This window comes from Syngnathus floridae, unplaced genomic scaffold (genome assembly GCF_059516105.1).
Source record: "Syngnathus floridae isolate MCC-2025c unplaced genomic scaffold, RoL_Sflo_1.0 HiC_scaffold_30, whole genome shotgun sequence".
Classification (NCBI taxonomy): Eukaryota; Metazoa; Chordata; class Actinopteri; order Syngnathiformes; family Syngnathidae; genus Syngnathus; species Syngnathus floridae.
This window is the reverse complement of record NW_028284059.1, coordinates 42,501-62,500: the sequence shown is the minus strand read 5'-3', so window position 1 is coordinate 62,500 and position 20,000 is coordinate 42,501.

Sequence of the window (20,000 nt, the reverse complement as noted above, 5' to 3'; positions counted from 1 at the left end):
GACCGCGACAAGTCGACCGCCACCAGGCGACCACCACCACCACCATCCCCAAGCGCCACCCCCGACCGCCACCAGGCGACAGCCACCATCCCCAAGCGCCACCCCCGACCGCCACCAGGCGACAGCCACCATCCCCAAGCGCCACCCCCGACCGCCACAAGGCGACCGCCACCATCCCCAAGCGCCACCCCCGACCGCCACAAGGCGACCGCCACCATCCCCAAGCGCCACCCCCCGACCGCCACCCCCCGACCGCCACCCCCCGACCGCCACCCCCCGACCGCCACAAGGCGACCGCCACCATCCCCAAGCGCCACCCCCCGACCGCCACCCCCCGACCGCCACCAGCCGACCGCCACCAGCCGACCGCCACCAGCCGACCGCCACCAGCCGTTCGCGGTGTGCGCCTCCGGCGCCACCGGTCCCAAGCACCATCCCCAAGCGCCATCCCCGACCGCCACCCCCCGACCGCCACCCCCCGACCGCCACCAGCCGACCGCCACCAGCCGACCGCCACCAGCCGTTCGCGGTGTGCGCCTCCGGCGCCACCGGTCCCAAGCACCATCCCCAAGCACCATCCCCGACCGCCACCCCCCGACCGCCACCCCCCGACCGCCACAAGCCGACCGCCACCAGCCGACCGCCACCAGCCGACCGCCACCAGCCGTTCGCGGTGTGCGCCTCCGGCGCCACCGGTCCCAAGCACCATCCCCAAGCACCATCCCCGACCGCCACCCCCCGACCGCCACCCCCCGACCGCCACCCAGCGACCGCCACCAGCCGACCGCCACCAGCCGACCGCCACCAGCCGTTCGCGGTGTGCGCCTCCGGCGCCACCGGTCCCAAGCACCATCCCCAAGCACCATCCCCGACCGCCACCCCCCGACCGCCACCAGCCGACCGCCACCCAGCGACCGCCACCCGCCGTTCGCGGTGTGCGCCGTTATCCGCCTCTCGGTGGTTCCTTGCCGGGCGTGGGTCGGCGTCCGCTGTCGGTAGGTGACGGGACCATAATCGGCCCGCGGACCAGCCGGCGGGGCTCTCTTGAAAGCCTACCCGCCTTCGCTGGTTCCCCGGTCGGCCACGAGTAGCGAGAATTCGGCCTCTTCGCCCGGAGCGCGGCTCAACTTCAGCGAAAATGCACTAAGTGCCAAAGCCCATTCATTTACAACGGCGTGTCCGCCAGAGGGCGCGTTTCCCGCCGCGGACCGGCCGGCGGGGCTCGTCGGAGAGCGTGTCCGCCTCTCGGTGGTTCCTGCCGGGCGTGGGTCGCCGTCCGCTGTCGGTACTTTACGGGACCACGTTCGGCCCGCGGACCAGCCGGCGGGGCTCCCTAGAAAGCTTATCCGCCTTCGCTGGTTCCCTGGTCGGCCACGAGTAGCGGGAATTCGGCCTCTTCGCCCGGAGCGCGGCTCAACTTTTGCGAAAATGCACTAAGTGCCAAAGCCCATTCATTTACAACGGCGTGTCCGCCAGAGGGCGCATTTCCCGCCGCGGACCAGCCGGCGGGACCCGCTCGACTTCCTATCCGCCTTCGCTGGTTCCCAAGTCGGCCAGAATTCCGGGCCGCGACCGGTAACTCGCGGGACCATAATTGGCCCGCGGACCAGCCGGCGGGGCTCTCTTGAGAGCTTACCCGCCTTCGCTGGTTCCCTGGTCGGCCACGAGTGGCGAGAATTCGGCCTCTTCGCCCGGAGCGCGGTTCAACTTTTGCGAAAATGCACTAAGTGCCAAAGCCCATTCATTTACAACGGCGTGTCCGCCAGAGGGCGCATTTCCCGCCGCGGACCGGCCGGCGGGGCTCGTCGGAGAGCGTGTCCGCCTCTCGGTGGTTCCTGCCGGGCGTGGGTCGGCGTCCGCTGTCGGTAGGTGACGGGACCCCGTTCGGCCCGCGGACCAGCCGGCGGGGCTCCATAGAAAGCTTACCCGCCTTCGCTGGTTCCCCGGTCGGCCGCGAGTGGCGAGAATTCGGCCTCTTCACCTGGAGCGCGGAGCGACTTTTGCCAAATTTTTTCTAAGTGCCAAGGGCTCTCGCGCCGCGATGCGTCCGCCTCTGCTGGTTCCCCGGTCGGCCGCGAGTGGCGAGAATTCGGCCTCTTCACCTGGAGCCCGGAGCGACTTTTGCCAATTTTTTTCTAAGTGCCAAGGGCTCTCGCGCCGCGATGCGTCCGCCTCTGCTGGTTCCCCGGTCGGCCGCGAGTGGCGAGAATTCGGCCTCTTCACCCGGAGCCCGGGCCGACTCCCGCCGACATGATCACATCATGATCCAATAGCGAGTGTCGTATAACTGTAACATGATGTACAAAATAAATATATAAATATTAACATCACCTATAAACATTAAATATATAAATATTAACATCACCTATAAACATTAAACATATAAATATTAACATCACCTATAAACATTATGAATACCATGTTTATAACCGAATGCTCATTTTGTATTATTTGGCTGTAAATGCGAGCATAAGTTGTATATATCATGTATTTATCCACGAACCGTTAAAGAGATGTCAAGTCAGGCTACCTTAAGAGAGTCATAGTTACTCCCGCCGTTTACCCGCCTCTGTGCGAGAGGCGGTGTAATTTCTCTCCGTGTCCGCTGGAGGGAGGCATTTCCCCGTTACAAGCTCCGGGAAGATCACCCGGACGCGGAGAACGCTTAGCCGGGGTGCTGGGAGCCTCGTTCGGCTTAGAAAGTGAGGTGGAAAGCACTCGGGGAACCGGCTGGAGGTGCGGTGGAAGCTCGGCGGGCCGCGTAAAACGCTTAGCCGGGGCTCTGGAAGCCTCGTTCGGCTTAAACAGTGAGGAGGAAAGCACCCGGGGAACCGGCTGGAGGTGCTGTGGAAGCTCAGCGGGCTGCGTAAAACGCTTAGCCGGGGCTCTGGAAGCCTCTTCGGGCGTCAAGAGTGAGGAGGAATGCAACATGAGAACCGGCTGGAGGTGCGGTGGAAGCTCGGCGGGCCGCGTAAAACGCTTAGCCGGGGCTCTGGAAGCCTCGTTCGGCTTAAACAGTGAGGATGGGAGCACCCGGAGAACCGGCTGGAGGTGCTGTGGAAGTTCAGCGGGCCGCGTAAAACGCTTAGCCGGGGCTCTGGAAGCCTCGTTCGGCTTCGAAAGTGAGGAGGAATGCACCCGGGGAACCGGCTGGAGGTGCTCTGGAAGCTCAGCGTGCCGCGTAAAACGTTTAGCCGGGGCTCTGGAAGCCTCGTTCGGCTTAGAAAGTTAGGAGGAATGCACCCGGGGAACCGGCTGGAGGTGCTCTGGAAGCTCAGCGGGCCGCGTAAAACGCTTAGCCGGGGCTCTGGAAGCCTCGTTCGGCTTAGAAAGTGAGGAGGAATGCATCATGAGAACCGGCTGGAGGTGCTCTGGAAGTCCAGCGGGCCGCGTAAAACGCTTAGCCGAGGCTCTGGAAGCCTCGTTCGGCTTAAAGAGTGAGGAGTGAAGCACCCGGAGAACCGGCTGGAAGTGCTCTGGAAGCTCAGCGGGCCGCGTAAAACGCTTAGCCGGGGTGCTGGAAGTCTCCTCGGGCGTCAAGAGTGAGGAGGAAAGCACCCGTGGAACCGGCTGGAGGTGCTGTGGAAGCTCAGCGGGCCGCGTAAAACGTTTAGCCGGGGCTCTGGAAGCCTCGTTCGGCTTAGAAAGTGAGGAGGAAAGCAGCCGGGGAACCGGCTGGAGGTGCTCTGGAAGTTCAGCGGACCGCGTAAAACGTTTAGCCGGGGCTCTGGAAGCCTCCTCGGGCGTCAAGAGTTAGGAGGAAAGCATTGTGAGGGCCGGCTGGGGGTGCTCTGGCAGTCCAGCGGGCCGCGTAAAACGCTTAGCCGGGGCTCTGGAAGCCTCGTTCGGCTTAAAGAGTGAGGAGGAAAGTACTGGGGGAACCGGCTGGAGGTGCTGTGGAAGCTCAGTGGGCTGCGTAAAACGCTTAGCCGAGGCTCTGGAAGCCTCCTCGGGCGTCAAGAGTTAGGAGGAAAGCCTCATGAGAACCGGCTGGAGGTGCTGTGGAAGCTCGGCGGGCCGCGTAAAACGCTTAGCCGGGGTGCTGGAAGCCTCCTCGGGCGTCAAGAGTTAGGAGGAAAGCATCATAAGAACCGGCTGGGGGTGCTGTGGAAGTCCAGCGGGCCGCGTAAAACGCTTAGCCGAGGCTCTGGAAGCCTCGTTCGGCTTAAAGAGTGAGGAGGAATGCATCATGAGAACCGGCTGGAGGTGCTGTGGAAGCTCAGCGGGCCGCGTAAAACGCTTAGCCGAGGCTCTGGAAGCCTCCTCGGGCTTCAAGAGTGAGGAGGAAAGCACCCGTGGAACCGGCTGGAGGTGCTCTGGAAGCTCAGCGGGCCGCGTAAAACGCTTAGCCGGGGCGCTGGAAGCCTCCTCGGGCGTCAAGAGTGAGGAGGAAATCATCATAAGAACCGGCTGGAGGTGCTGTGGAAGTCCAGCGGGCCGCGTAAAACACTTAGCCGAGGCTCTGGAAGCCTCCTCGGGCGTCAAGAGTTAGGAGGAAAGCCTCATGAGAACCGGCTGGAGGTGCTGTGGAGGCTCGGCGGGCCGCGTAAAACGCTTAACCGGGGCTCTGGAAGCCTCGTTCGGCTTACGAAGCGAGGAGGAACGCACCCGGAGAATGACATTTTGATATGATTTGACCCTAAATGGCCCGCGGACCAGCCGGCGGGACCTCGGTGAAGACCCATCCGCCTCGCGGTGGTCCCCGGCCGGCTAGAGTTCCGGACCGCGATCGGTACCTCGCGGGACCCTAAATGGCCCGCGGACCAGCCGGCGGGACCTCGGTGAAGACCCATCCGCCTCGCGGTGGTCCCTGGCCGGGTAGAATTCCGGACCGCGATCGGTAACTCGCGGGACCCTAAATGGCCCGCGGACCAGCCGGCGGGACCTCGGTGAGCACCCATCCGCCTCGCGGTGGTTCCCGGCCGGCTAGAATTCCGGACCGCGATCGCTAACTCGCGGGACCCTAAATGGCCCGCGGACCAGCCGGCGGGACCTCGGTGAAGACCCATCCGCCTCGCGGTGGTCCCCGGCCGGTTAGAATTCCGGACCGCGATCGCTAACTTGCGGGACCCTAAATGGCCCGCGGACCAGCCGGCGGGACCTCGGTGACCACCCATCCGCCTTCGCTGGTTCCCAAGTCGGCCAGAATTCCGGGCCGCGACCGGTAACTCGCGGGACCCTAAATGGCCCGCGGACCAGCCGGCGGGACTAGCTTGACTTCCTATCCGCCTTCGCTGGTTCCCAAGTCGGCCAGAATTCCGGGCCGCGGTCGCTAACTCGCGGGACCCTAAATGGCCCGCGGACCAGCCGGCGGGGCTCTCTTGAAAGCTTACCCGCCTTTGCTGGTTCCCTGGTCGGCCACGACTGGCGAGAATTCGGCCTCTTCGCCCGGAGCGCGGCTCAACTTCAGCGAAAATGCACTAAGTGCCAAAGCCCATTCATTTACAACGGCGTGTCCGCCAGAGGGCGCATTTCCCGCCGCTGACCAGCCGGCGGGGCTCTCTTGAGAGCTTGCCCGCCTTCGCTGGTTCCCTGGTCGGCCACGAGTGGCGAGAATTCGGACTCTTCACCCGGAGCCCGGAGCGACTTTTGCCAAATTTTTTCTAAGTGCCAAGGGCTCTCGCGCCGCGATCCGTCCGCCTCTGTTGGTTCCCCGGTCGGCCGCGAGTGGCGAGAATTCGGCCTCTTCACCCGGAGCCCGGGCCGACTTCCGCCGATATGATCACATCATGATCCTATAGCAAGTGTCGTACAACTATAACATGATGTACAAAATAAATATATAAATATTAACATGACCTATAAACATTAAATATATAAATATTAACATCACCTATAAACATTAAATATATAAATATTAACATCACCTATAAACATTATGAATACAATGTTTATAACCGAATGGTCACTTTGTATTATTTGGCTGTAAATGCGATCATATGTAGTATATATCATGTATTTATCCACGAACCGTTAAAAAGATGTCAAGTCGGGCTACCTTAAGAGAGTCATAGTTACTCCCGCCGTTTACCCGCCTCTGTGCGAGAGGCGGTGTAATTTCTCTCCGTGTCCGCTGGAGGGAGGTATTTCCCCGTTACGACCTCCGGGAAGATCAGCGGGACGCGGAGAACGCTTAGCCGGGGCTCTGGAAGCCTCCTCGGGCGTCAAGAGTGAGGAGGAAAGCATCGGGGGGACCGGCTGGAGGTGCTCTGGAAGCTCGGCGGGCCGCGTAAAACGCTTAGCCGGGGCTCTGGAAGCCTCGTTCGGCTTAAACAGTGAGGAGGAAAGCACTCGGGGAACCGGCTGGAGGTGCTGTGGAAGCTCGGCGGGTCGTGGAAAACGCTTAGCCGGGGTGCTGGAAGCCTCGTTCGGCTAAAAGAGTGAGGAGGAATGCATCATGAGAACCGGCTGGAGGTGCTCTGGAAGCTCAGCGGGCCGCGTAAAACGCTTAGCCGGGGTGCTGGAAGTCTCCTCGGGCGTCAAGAGTGAGGAGGGAAGCACCCGGAGAACCGGCTGGAGGTGCTGTGGAAGTCCAGCGGGCCGCGTAAAACGCTTAGCCGGGGCTCTGGAAGCCTCGTTCGGCTTAAACAGTGAGGATGGGAGCACCCGGAGAACCGGCTGGAGGTGCTGTGGAGGCTCGGCGGGCCGCGTAAAATGCTTAACCGGGGCTCTGGAAGCCTCGTTCGGCTGGGAGAGTGAGGAGGAAAGCACCATGAGGACCGTCTGGAGGTCTTCTGGAAGCACAGCGGGCCGTGTATGACGCTTAGCCGGGGTGCTGGAAGCCTGGGCCGCCTGGGAGAGTGAGGAGGAAAGTACCATGAGGACCGTCTGGAGGTCTTCTAGAAGCACAGCGGGCCGTGGAGAACGCTTAGCCGGGGTGCTGGAAGTCGAGTAAGGCTCAGCCATCTCGTCCAAGGTGCTTATAAAGTGCATGTCCGCTCGGCTGGAGGTATTTCCGGCCACCCGGCGCCTGTGCACGGCCTCTGGGTGGCTCCGGGCCGGCTAGAATTCCGGGCCGCGACCGCTAACTCGCGGGACCCTAAATGGCCCGCGGACCAGCCGGCGGGACGTCGGTGACCACCCATCCGCCTCGCGGTGGTCCCCGGCCGGGTAGAATTCCGGACCGCGATCGCTAACTCGCGGGACCGCAATTGGCCCGCGGACCAGCCGGCGGGACGTCGGTGACCACCCATCCGCCTCGCGGTGGTCCCCGGCCGGGTAGAATTCCGGACCGCGATCGCTAACTCGCGGGACCGCAATTGGCCCGCGGACCAGCCGGCGGGACCTCGGTGACCACCCATCCGCCTCGCGGTGGTCCCCGGCCGGCTAGAATTCCGGACCGCGATCGGTAATTCGCGGGACCCTAAATGGCCCGCGGACCAGCCGGCGGGACCTCGGTGAAGACCCATCCGCCTCGCGGTGGTCCCCGGCCGGCTAGAATTCCGGACCGCGATCGGTAACTCGCGGGACCCTAAATGGCCCGCGGACCAGCCGGCGGGACGTCGGTGACCACCCATCCGCCTCGCGGTGGTCCCCGGCCGGGTAGAATTCCGGACCGCGATCGGTAACTCGCGGGACCGCAATTGGCCCGCGGACCAGCCGGCGGGACGTCGGTGACCACCCATCCGCCTCGCGGTGGTCCCCGGCCGGGTAGAATTCCGGACCGCGATCGCTAACTCGCGGGACCGCAATTGGCCCGCGGACCAGCCGGCGGGACCTCGGTGACCACCCATCCGCCTCGCGGTGGTCCCCGGCCGGCTAGAATTCCGGACCGCGATCGGTAATTCGCGGGACCCTAAATGGCCCGCGGACCAGCCGGCGGGACCTCGGTGAAGACCCATCCGCCTCGCGGTGGTCCCTGGCCGGCGTGGATTCCGGACCGCGATCGGTAATTCGCGGGACCCTAAATGGCCCGCGGACCAGCCGGCGGGACCTCGGTGACCACCCATCCGCCTCGCGGTGGTCCCTTGCCGGCTAGAATTCCGGACCGCGATCGGTAATTTGCGGGACCCTAAATGGCCCGCGGACCATCCGGCGGGACCTCGGTGAAGACCCATCCGCCTCGCGGTGGTCCCTGGCCGGCTAGAATTCCGGACCGCGATCGGTACCTCGCGGGACCCTAAATGGCCCGCGGACCAGCCGGCGGGACCTCGGTGAAGACCCATCCGCCTCGCGGTGGTCCCCGGCCGGCTAGAATTCCGGACCGCGATCGGTAACTCGCGGGACCCTAAATGGCCCGCGGACCAGCCGGCGGGACCTCGGTGAAGACCCATCCGCCTCGCGGTGGTCCCCAGCCGGGTAGAATTCCGGACCGCGATCGGTACCTCGCGGGACCCTAAATGGCCCGCGGACCAGCCGGCGGGACCTCGGTGACCACCCATCCGCCTCGCGGTGGTCCCCGGCCGGGTAGAATTCCGGACCGCGATCGGTAACTCGCGGGACCCTAAATGGCCCGCGGACCAGCCGGCGGGACCTCGGTGAAGACCCATCCGCCTCGCGGTGGTCCCCAGCCGGGTAGAATTCCGGACCGCGATCGGTACCTCGCGGGACCCTAAATGGCCCGCGGACCAGCCGGCGGGACCTCGGTGACCACCCATCCGCCTCGCGGTGGTCCCCGGCCGGGTAGAATTCCGGACCGCGATCGGTAACTCGCGGGACCCTAAATGGCCCGCGGACCAGCCGGCGGGACCTCGGTGAAGACCCATCCGCCTCGCGGTGGTCCCTGGCCGGGTAGAATTCCGGACCGCGATCGGTACCTCGCGGGACCCTAAATGGCCCGCGGACCAGCCGGCGGTACCTCGGTGACCACCCATCCGCCTCGCGGTGGTCCCTGGCCGGGTAGAATTCCGGACCGCGATCGGTAACTCGCGGGACCCTAAATGGCCCGCGGACCAGCCGGCGGGACCTCGGTGACCACCCATCCGCCTCGCGGTGGTCCCCGGCCGGCTAGAATTCCGGACCGCGATCGCTAACTCGCGGGACCGCAATTGGCCCGCGGACCAGCCGGCGGGACCCGCTTGACTTCCTATCCGCCTTCGCTGGTTCCCAAGTCGGCTAGAATTCCGGACCGCGATCGCTAACTCGCGGGACCGCAATTGGCCCGCGGACCAGCCGGCGGGACCCACTTGACTTCCTATCCGCCTTCGCTGGTTCCCAAGTCGGCTAGAATTCCGGACCGCAATCGCTAACTCGCGGGACCGCAATTGGCCCGCGGACCAGCCGGCGGGACCCAATCCACTTCCTATCCGCCTTCGCTGGTTCCCAAGTCGGCTAGAATTCCGGACCGCGATCGCTAACTCGCGGGACCGCAATTGGCCCGCGGACCAGCCGGCGGGACCCGCTCCACTTCCTATCCGCCTTCGCTGGTTCCCAAGTCGGCCACAAATTACGATTATTCGGCCTCTCGCTCTGGAAGTGCCATCGGCACTTGCTCGGAAAAGTGTCCGCCTCTTCTGGTTCCCTAGGTCGGCCGCCAAATGCGAAAAATCGGCCTCTACCCCGTTTGGGTACCAGGGGTAGGGTGCAGTACCAACTTTGGTCTTCAGGTGCGCCAGAGCGCGATGGTTGGTCCCACTAGTCAGCGTACTCATCGACGGTTTACTCCCCTTTCGCAAAATATAGTGGGCACGTATGTGCAGGACTGTTTATTTTTATTTTGAAAAATTTTCTAAGTGCCAGCGGACGCTGGCACACGACGTGTCCGAGCCACGATGGTGCCCAGGCCGGACAGCGACGGCGAAAAAGCCGATTCTGGAAGTTTCGAATATGCCAACGGCAAAAGCGGCGTGATGTGTCCGCCTCGGCTGGTTCTCCGGTCGGCCAGAAAAAGTGAAAATTCGGCCTCTCGCTCTGGAGGTCCGACGAACTTTGGCGAATATTTTCTAAGTGCCAACGGGTGTTGCGCCGAAATGTGTCCGACTCGGCTGGTTCCCCGAGTCGGCCCGAACGAGCGAAAATTCGGCCTCTTCGCCTGGAAGTCCGGCCGACTTTGGCGAATATTTTCTAAGTGCCAACGGGTGTTGCGCCGAAATGTGTCCGACTCGGCTGGTTCCCCGAGTCGGCCCGAACGAGCGAAAATTCGGCCTCTTCGCCTGGAAGTCCGGCCGACTTTGGCGAATATTTTCTAAGTGCCAACGGGTGTTGCGCCGAAATGTGTCCGACTCGGCTGGTTCCCCGAGTCGGCCCGAACGAGCGAAAATTCGGCCTCTTCGCCTGGAAGTCCGACGAACTTTGGCGAATATTTTCTAAGTGCCAACGGGTGTTGCGCCGAAATGTGTCCGACTCGGCTGGTTCCCCGAGTCGGCCCGAACGAGCGAAAATTCGGCCTCTTCGCCTGGAAGTCCGACGAACTTTGGCGAATATTTTCTAAGTGCCAACGGGTGTTCGGCCGTAATGTGTCCGACTCGGCTGGTGCCCCGAGTCGGCCCGAACGAGCGAAAATTCGGCCTCTTCGCCTGGAGGTCCAACGAACTTTGGCGAATATTTTCTAAGTGCCAACGGGTGTTACACCGTAATGTGTCCGACTCGGCTGGTTCCTCCGGTCGGCCCGAACGAGCGAAAATTCGGCCTCTTCGCCTGGAAGTCCGGCCGACTTGGGCGAATATTTTCTAAGTGCCAACGGGTGTTACGCCGAAATGTGTCCGACTCGGCTGGTTCCCCGAGTCGGCCAGAAAAAGTGAAAATTCGGCCTCTTCGCCTGGAAGTCCGGCCGACTTGAGCTAATATTTTCTAAGTGCCAACGGGTGTTCGGCCGTAATGTGTCCGACTCGGCTGGTTCCCCGAGTCTGCCCGAACGAGCGAAAATTCGGCCTCTCGCTCTGGAAGTCCTGCCAACTTGAGCGAATATTTTCTAAGTGCCATCGGGTCTTGCCCGGAAAAGTGTCCGACTCGGCTGGTTCCCCGAGTCGGCCCGAACGAGCGAAAATTCGGCCTCTCGCTCTGGAAGTCCTGCCAACTTGAGCGAATATTTTCTAAGTGCCAACGGCTGTTCGGCCGTAACGTGTCCGACTCGGCTGGTTCCCCGAGTCGGTCCGAACGAGCGAAAATTCGGCCTCTTGCTCTGGAAGTCCTGCCAACTTTAGCGAATATTTTCTAAGTGCCATCGGGTCTTGCCCGGAAAAGTGTCCGACTCGGCTGGTTCCCCGAGTCGGCCAGAAAAAGTGAAAATTCAGCCTCTTGCTCTGGAAGTCCTGCCAACTTGAGCGAATATTTTCTAAGTGCCATCGGGTCTTGCCCGGAAAAGTGTCCGACTCGGCTGGTTCCCCGAGTCGGCCCGAACGAGCGAAAATTCGGCCTCTTGCTCTGGAAGTCCTGCCAACTTGAGCGAATATTTTCTAAGTGCCATCGGGTCTTGCCCGGAAAAGTGTCCGACTCGGCTGGTTCCCCGAGTCGGCCCGAACGAGCGAAAATTCGGCCTCTTGCTCTGGAAGTCCTGCCAAATTGAGCGAATATTTTCTAAGTGCCAACGGGTCTTGCCCGGAAAAGTGTCCGACTCGTCTGGTTCCCCGAGTCGGCCCGACCGAGTGAAAATTCGGCCTCTCGCTCTGGAAGTCCTGTCAACTTGAGCGAATATTTTCTAAGTGCCATCGGGTCTTGCCCGGAAAAGTGTCCGACTCGGCTGGTTCCCCGAGTCGGCCCAAACGAGTGAAAATTCGGCCTCTTGCTCTGGAAGTCCTGCCAAATTGAGCGAATATTTTCTAAGTGCCAACGGGTCTTGCCCGGAAAAGTGTCCGACTCGTCTGGTTCCCCGAGTCGGCCCGACCGAGTGAAAATTCGGCCTCTCGCTCTGGAAGTCCTGTCAACTTGAGCGAATATTTTCTAAGTGCCATCGGGTCTTGCCCGGAAAAGTGTCCGACTCGGCTGGTTCCCCGAGTCGGCCCGAACGAGTGAAAATTCGGCCTCTTGCTCTGGAAGTCCTGCCAACTTGAGCGAATATTTTCTAAGTGCCATCGGGTCTTGCCCGGAAAAGTGTCCGACTCGTCCGGTTCCCTAGTTCGGCCACATAATGTGAAAATTCGGCCTCTTGCTCTGGAAGTCCTGCCAACTTGAGCGAATATTTTCTAAGTGCCATCGGGTCTTGCCCGGAAAAGTGTCCGACTCGGCTGGTTCCCCGAGTCGGCCCGAACGAGTGAAAATTCGGCCTCTTGCTCTGGAAGTCCTGCCAACTTGAGCGAATATTTTCTAAGTGCCATCGGGTCTTGCCCGGAAAAGTGTCCGACTCGGCTGGTTCCCCGAGTCGGCGCCGAGCGAGTGAAAATTCGGCCTCTTGCTCTGGAAGTCCTGCCAACTTGAGCGAATATTTTCTAAGTGCCATCGGGTCTTGCCCGGAAAAGTGTCCGACTCGTCCGGTTCCCTAGTTCGGCCACATAATGTGAAAATTCGGCCTCTTGCTCTGGAAGTCCTGCCAACTTGAGCGAATATTTTCTAAGTGCCATCGGGTCTTGCCCGGAAAAGTGTCCGACTCGTCCGGTTCCCTAGTTCGGCCACATAATGTGAAAATTCGGCCTCTTGCTCTGGAAGTCCTGCCAACTTGAGCGAATATTTTCTAAGTGCCATCGGGTCTCTCCCGGAAAAGTGTCCGACTCGGCTGGTTCCCCGGTTCGGCCACATAATGTGAAAATTCGGCCTCTTGCTCTGGAAGTCCTGCCAACTTGAGCGAATATTTTCTAAGTGCCATCGGGTCTCTCCCGGAAAAGTGTCCGCCTCGTCCGGTTCCCTAGTTCGGCCACGGAATGTGAAAATTCGGCCTCTCTGAGGTACCAGGGGTACGCATTTAGGTACCAGGGGTAGTCGCTGAGGTACCAGGGGTATGCATTTAGGTACCAGGGGAGACCACTACGGTCTGTTGGTCCCCCTAGTTAGTGTACTCATCGGTTTACTCCCCTTTCGCAAAATATAGTCGGCACGTATGTGCAGGACTGTTTATTTTTATTTTGAAAAATGTTCTAAGTGCCAACGGAAGCTGGCACACGAACTGTCCGAGCCACGATGGTGCCCAGGCCGGACAGCGACGGCGAAAAAGCCGATGTGTGTTTGATGGAAGTTTCGAATATTTTCAAAGTGCCAACGGCACTTGCGGGGTGATGTGTCCGCCTCGTCTGGTTCCCCAGGTCGGCCAGAAAAAGTGAAAATTCGGCCTCTTCTCCTGGAAGTCCGGCCAAGTTTGGCGAATATTTTCAAAGTGCCAACGGCACTTGCGGGGTGATGTGTCCGCCTCGTCTGGTTCCCCAGGTCGGCCAGAACAAGTGAAAATTCGGCCTCTTCTCCTGGAAGTCCGGCCAAGTTTGGCGAATATTTTCAAAGTGCCAACGGCACTTGCGGGGTGATGTGTCCGCCTCGTCTGGTTCCCCAGGTCGGCCAGAAAAAGCGAAAATTCGGCCTCTTCTCCTGGAAGTCCGGCCAAGTTTGGCGAATATTTTCTAAGTGCCATCGGCACTTGCGGGGTGATGTGTCCGCCTCGTCTGGTTCCCCAGGTCGGCCAGAACAAGTGAAAATTCGGCCTCTTCTCCTGGAAGTCTGGCCAAGTTTGGCGAATATTTTCAAAGTGCCAACGGCACTTGCGGGGTGATGTGTCCGCCTCGTCTGGTTCCCCAGGTCGGCCAGAACAAGTGAAAATTCGGCCTCTTCTCCTGGAAGTCTGGCCAAGTTTGGCGAATATTTTCTAAGTGCCAACGACTCGACCAGCGTAAAGTGTCCGCCTCGGCTGGTTCCCCATAACGGCCACCATAAGTGAAAATTCGGCCTCTTCTCCTGGAAGTCAAGCCAAGTTTGGCGAATATTTTCTAAGTGCCAACGACCCAACCAGCGTAAAGTGTCCGCCTCGGCTGGTTCCCCATAACGGCCACAACAAGTGAAAATTCGGCCTCTTCTCCTGGAAGTCTGGCCAAGTTTGGCGAATATTTTCTAAGTGCCAACGACCCAACCAGCGTAAAGTGTCCGCCTCGGCTGGTTCCCCATAACGGCCACAACAAGTGAAAATTCGGCCTCTTCTCCTGGAAGTCTGGCCAAGTTTGGCGAATATTTTCTAAGTGCCAACGACCCAACCAGCGTAAAGTGTCCGCCTCGGCTGGTTCCCCATAACGGCCACAACAAGTGAAAATTCGGCCTCTTCTCCTGGAAGTCTGGCCAAGTTTGGCGAATATTTTCTAAGTGCCAACGACTCAACCAGCGTAAAGTGTCCGCCTCGGCTGGTTCCCCAGGTCGGCCACCAAAAGTGAAAATTCGGCCTCTTCTCCTGGAAGTCAAGCCAAGTTTGGCAAATATTTTCTAAGTGCCAACGACTCAACCAGCGTAAAGTGTCCGCCTCGGCTGGTTCCCCATAACGGCCACCAAAAGTGAAAATTCGGCCTCTTCTCCTGGAAGTCAAGCCATGTTTGGCAAATATTTTCTAAGTGCCAACGGCTCTTGAGCCGAAAAGTGTCCGCCTCGGCTGGTTCCCCATAACGGCCATGAAAAGTGAAAATTCGGCCTCTTCTCCTGGAAGTCAAGCCAAGTTTGGCAAATATTTTCTAAGTGCCAACGACTCAACCAGCGTAAAGTGTCCGCCTCGGCTGGTTCCCCAGGTCGGCCACCAAAAGTGAAAATTCGGCCTCTTCTCCTGGAAGTCTTGCCAAGTTTGGCGAATATTTTCTAAGTGCCAACGACTCAACCAGCGTAAAGTGTCCGCCTCGGCTGGTTCCCCAGGTCGGCCACCAAAAGTGAAAATTCGGCCTCTTCTCCTGGAAGTCAAGCCAAGTTTGGCAAATATTTTCTAAGTGCCAACGACTCAACCAGCGTAAAGTGTCCGCCTCGGCTGGTTCCCCAGGTCGGTCACCAAAAGTGAAAATTCGGCCTCTTCTCCTGGAAGTCTGGCCAAGTTTGGCGAATATTTTCTGAGTGCCAACGACTCAACCAGCCTAAAGTGTCCGCCTCGGCTGGTTCCCCATAACGGCCACCAAAAGTGAAAATTCGGCCTCTTCTCCTGGAAGTCAAGCCAAGTTTGGCAAATATTTTCTAAGTGCCAACGACTCAACCAGCGCAAAGTGTCCGCCTCGGCTGGTTCCCCATAACGGCCATGAAAAGTGAAAATTCGGCCTCTTCTCCTGGAAGTCAAGCCAAGTTTGGCAAATATTTTCTAAGTGCCAACGACTCAACCAGCGTAAAGTGTCCGCCTCGGCTGGTTCCCCAGGTCGGCCACCAAAAGTGAAAATTCGGCCTCTTCTCCTGGAAGTCTTGCCAAGTTTGGCGAATATTTTCTAAGTGCCAACGACTCAACCAGCGTAAGTGTCCGCCTCGGCTGGTTCCCCAGGTCGGCCACCAAAAGTGAAAATTCGGCCTCTTCTCCTGGAAGTCAAGCCAAGTTTGGCAAATATTTTCTAAGTGCCAACGACTCAACCAGCGTAAAGTGTCCGCCTCGGCTGGTTCCCCAGGTCGGTCACCAAAAGTGAAAATTCGGCCTCTTCTCCTGGAAGTCAAGCCAAGTTTGGCAGATATTTTCTAAGTGCCAACGACTCAACCAGCGTAAAGTGTCCGCCTCGGCTGGTTCCCCAGGTCGGCCACCAAAAGTGAAAATTCGGCCTCTTCTCCTGGAAGTCAAGCCAAGTTTGGCAAATATTTTCTAAGTGCCAACGACTCAACCAGCGTAAAGTGTCCGCCTCGGCTGGTTCCCCATAACGGCCACCAAAAGTGAAAATTCGGCCTCTTCTCCTGGAAGTCAAGCCATGTTTGGCAAATATTTTCTAAGTGCCAACGGCTCTTGAGCCGAAAAGTGTCCGCCTCGGCTGGTTCCCCATAACGGCCACCAAAAGTGAAAATTCGGCCTCTTCTCCTGGAAGTCAAGCCAAGTTTGGCAAATATTTTCTAAGTGCCAACGGCTCTTGAGCCGAAAAGTGTCCGCCTCGGCTGGTTCCCCAGGTCGGCCACCAAAAGTGAAAATTCGGCCTCTTCTCCTGGAAGTCAAGCCAAGTTTGGCAAATATTTTCTAAGTGCCAACGGCTCTTGAGCCGAAAAGTGTCCGCCTCGGCTGGTTCCCGCGGTCGGCCTTCAAAAGCGAAAATTCGGCCTCTTCCCCTGGTAGCCCTGCCAACTTGTGCGAATTTTTTCTAAGTGCCAACGGCTCTTGAGCCGAAAAGTGTCCGCCTCGGCTGGTTCCCTCGGTCGGCCCCAAAAAGCGAAAATTCGGCCTCTCCCTCTTTAGGTACCAGGGGCTGGGGTACCAGGGGGAGGGTGCAGTACCAACTTTGGTCTTCAGGTGCGCCAGAGTACGCTAAATGGTCCCCCTAGTCAGCGTACTCATCAACGATTTACCCCCCTTTCGCAAAATATAGTCAGAACGAGCATGGGGGGCGCATAATTTACCCCACAAAATGAAAGGGCCCGGTGCCGAGCGCTTGGTCATGGCCGCCAGCAGCGCCCCTTGCTCGGTGGGAACACAACACGCAGGGTTGCACAGCACCCTGGAAGGCACACAGAGAGAGAGAGAAAAATTTTCTAAGTGCCTCTCTTGACGAAAAATGTCTAAGTGCCTCTCTTGACGAAAAATTTCTAAGTGCCACAGCGCTCGAAAATTTCCTAAGTGCGAGCACGGCTGTGAAATATTCAAAGTACAAGGAACGCTGGCAGAATCGCTCGACGGCCGTCTGCTCCCGGCGGCCGCCGTGAAGTCTCCCCTCCCGGGGACGGCTGTCTGCTCCCGGCAGCCGTCCTTAACCCCCTCCCCACACGTTGGCCGAACACCAGCCGAGGGCGAAAGGCTCGCGGTGTGGAAGGATCGTGGCCACGGCTAATCTAGCGATGCCCGCGTTGGACGGTCACACCGCACGACAGAGCGGGGCCTGCATCCGGCGCGAGGCGGCCTTCAGGCACGTGGTTCGAGACGACCTCACCCGCCCTAGCCCGGAGCGGAAAGACTTTTACAAGTCCAAGGAACAATGGCAGAATGGGAGGACCGGCCGCCTCCTTAAACACAGGCCGGAGAGATGGAGCGGGATCAGCGGCCCGCGCATTGAGCGAACACCGGCCGAGGGCGAAAGGCTCGCGGTGTGGAAGGATCGTGGCCACGGCTAATCTAGCGATGCCCGCGTTGGACGGTCACACCGCACGACAGAGCGGGGCCTGCATCCGGCGCGAGGCGGCCTTCAGGCACGTGGTTCGAGGCGACCTCACCCGCCCTAGCCCGGAGCGGAAAGACTTTTCAAAGTCCAAGGAACACACTGGCAGAATCTCTCGACGGCCGTCTGCTCCCGGCGGCCGCCGTGAAGTCTCCCCTCCCGGGGACGGCTGTCTGCTCCCGGCAGCCGTCCATAACCCCCTCCCCACACGTTGGCCGAACATCAGCCGAGGGCGAAAGGCTCGCGGTGTGGAAGGATCGTGGCCACGGCTAATCTAGCGATGCCCGCGTTGGACGGTCACACCGCACGACAGAGCGGGGCCTGCATCCGGCGCGAGGCGGCCTTCAGGCACGTGGTTCGAGACGACCTCACCCGCCCTAGCCCGGAGCGGAAAGACTTTTACAAGTCCAAGGAACAATGGCAGAATGGGAGGACCGGCCGCCTCCTTAAACACAGGCCGGAGAGACGGAGCGGGATCAGCGGCCCGCGCGGAGGGTCTTTAAAATGTACAAAGTCCTAGGAACAATGGCAGAATCGCTCGACGGCCGTCTGCTCCCGGCGGCCGCGGTGAAGGGACTGTACACCCCACCCGGGGACGGCTGTCTGCTCCCGGCAGCCGTCCTTCCCCCCCTCCCCACACGTTGGCCGAACATCAGCCGAGGGCGAAAGGCTCGCGGTGTGGAAGGATCGTGGCCACGGCTAATCTAGCGATGCCCACGTTGGACGGTCACACCGCACGACAGAGCGGGGCCTGCATCCGGCGTGAGGCGGCCTTCAGGCACGTGGTTCGAGACGACCTCACCCGCCCTAGCCCGGAGCGGAAAGACTTTGAAATATTCAAAGTCCAAGGAACACTGGCAGAATGGGAGGACCGGCCGCCTCCTTAAACACAGGCCGGAGCGACCGAGCGGGATCAGCGGCCCGCGCGGAGGGTCTTTAAAATGTACAAAGTCCTAGGAACAATGGCAGAATCGCTCGACGGCCGTCTGCTCCCGGCGGCCGCGGTGAAGGGACTGTACACCCCACCCGGGGACGGCTGTCTGCTCCCGGCAGCCGTCCTTCCCCCCAAACCCACACGTTGACCGACACCGGCCGAGGGCGAAAGGCTCGCGGTGTGGAAGGATCGTGGCCACGGCTAATCTAGCGATGCCCGCGTTGGACGGTCACACCGCACGACAGAGCGGGGCCTGCATCCGGCGCGAGGCGGCCTTCAGGCACGTGGTTCGAGACGACCTCACCCGCCCTAGCCCGGAGCGGAAAGACTTTGAAATATTCAAAGTCCAAGGAACACTGGCAGAATGGGAGGACCGGCCGCCTCCTTAAACACAGGCCGGGCGAAAAATATGCGAATGTTGGGCGGAAAGACTTTGAAATATTCAAAGTCCAAGGAACACTGGCAGAATGGGAGGACCGGCCGCCTCCTTAAACACAGGCCGGGCGAAAAATATGCGAATGTTGGGTCTCATCCAAGAAAGGGAGTTACCGGCCGCCTCCTTAAACACAGGCCGGGCGAAAAATATGCGAATGGTCCATCCAAGGAAGGAGGACCGGCCGCCTCCTTAAACACAGGCCGGAGAGATGGAGCGGGATCAGCGGCCCGCGAACTGAGCGGCCGAGGGCGAAAGGCTCGCGGTGTGGAAGGATCGTGGCCACGGCTAATCTAGCGATGCCCGCGTTGGACGGTCACACCGCACGACAGAGCGGGGCCTGCATCCGGCGCGAGGCGGCCTTCAGGCACGTGGTTCGAGACGACTTCACCCGCCCTAGCCCGGAGCTGAAACTCTGCGAATGTTAACATCCAAGGATGGAGGCAACGGCCGTCTCGTTAAGCTGAGGCCGGAGGAAAGTCTGCGGATTCGGGGCATCCAAGGCAGATGGAGGTGCCGGCCGCCTCGGTAAACAGAGGCCGGACCGACCGACATGCGACCATGACCCGCCTTGGTAGGGCCCCCACCGGCCCCGGCTAGCGCCGGCGTTGGGTGGACGGTTCCTCCCCACTTGCGGGTCGCCCTCTAGCGCTACGGCCGCCGCGCGAGCGCGCGCTCCGACGCCGCCCCCGCAGGCCTAGCGCGAGCCGTACGGCAGCGAGACCGAGACGCCCCGATTCCACGCACGCACCTAGCGGCCATCAACGGAGGCCGAGCGCGCGATCCGACTCGCGGCACGCCACGTGGGCGTCCGCCGGCCGCGCCGGTCTACCGCGAAAGATGTTTCTCAAACCCTCGCCTAACCTAGGGACGGCTATCTCGGGAAGCCGCCCCCGCATCTGCACCTATCCGCTAAGCCCTCCCGACCACCGCGAAGCGGGAGGACGTCTATCGTGGCCGCCGGGGCGTATGACCCCTCCGCGTGAGGCGTGCGGGCTCGGGTGGGCCGCAACGACCGAGTCTGACTCGGACGGGGCGCAGCTTCCCTCCCGGTCGCAGCATCAAGCGCCGATCGCGCGACGTCACCAGCCCCCCGGGACGGTTCGTCGGGAGCACGGTACAGGCACGTAGCTCACTCTCCAGCTGGCCGCAGCGGGCCGCACCGACCGAGTCTGACTCGGCCGGGGCGCAGCTTCCCGTCTGGGTGACAGCGGCGACGAGCTGCGACTGTTGGCCGCCGCCCCTTCGTCCTTCCCGGATCCCCCCAGTGCCGACTCAACTCCGCATCCTGGCCGCAGCGAGATACCGTCGGGTTGCGGCGCCCGAGTCTGACTCGGGACGCGCGCTTCTTCCTTCGGACCACAGCGTACGTGCCTCGCGCGGGCAAAGTCGCCGGCACAGCGCCGCGCCCCCTCGACCAAGCGAGCCTCAGCCGGGCCGCGACGACCGAGTCTGACTCGGACGGAGCGCAGCTTCCCGCCTGGGTTACCGTGACGAGTCGCGGGCGGCCGTCGCCCTTCCCCCGGACCCCGCCGTGTTCCCTCGC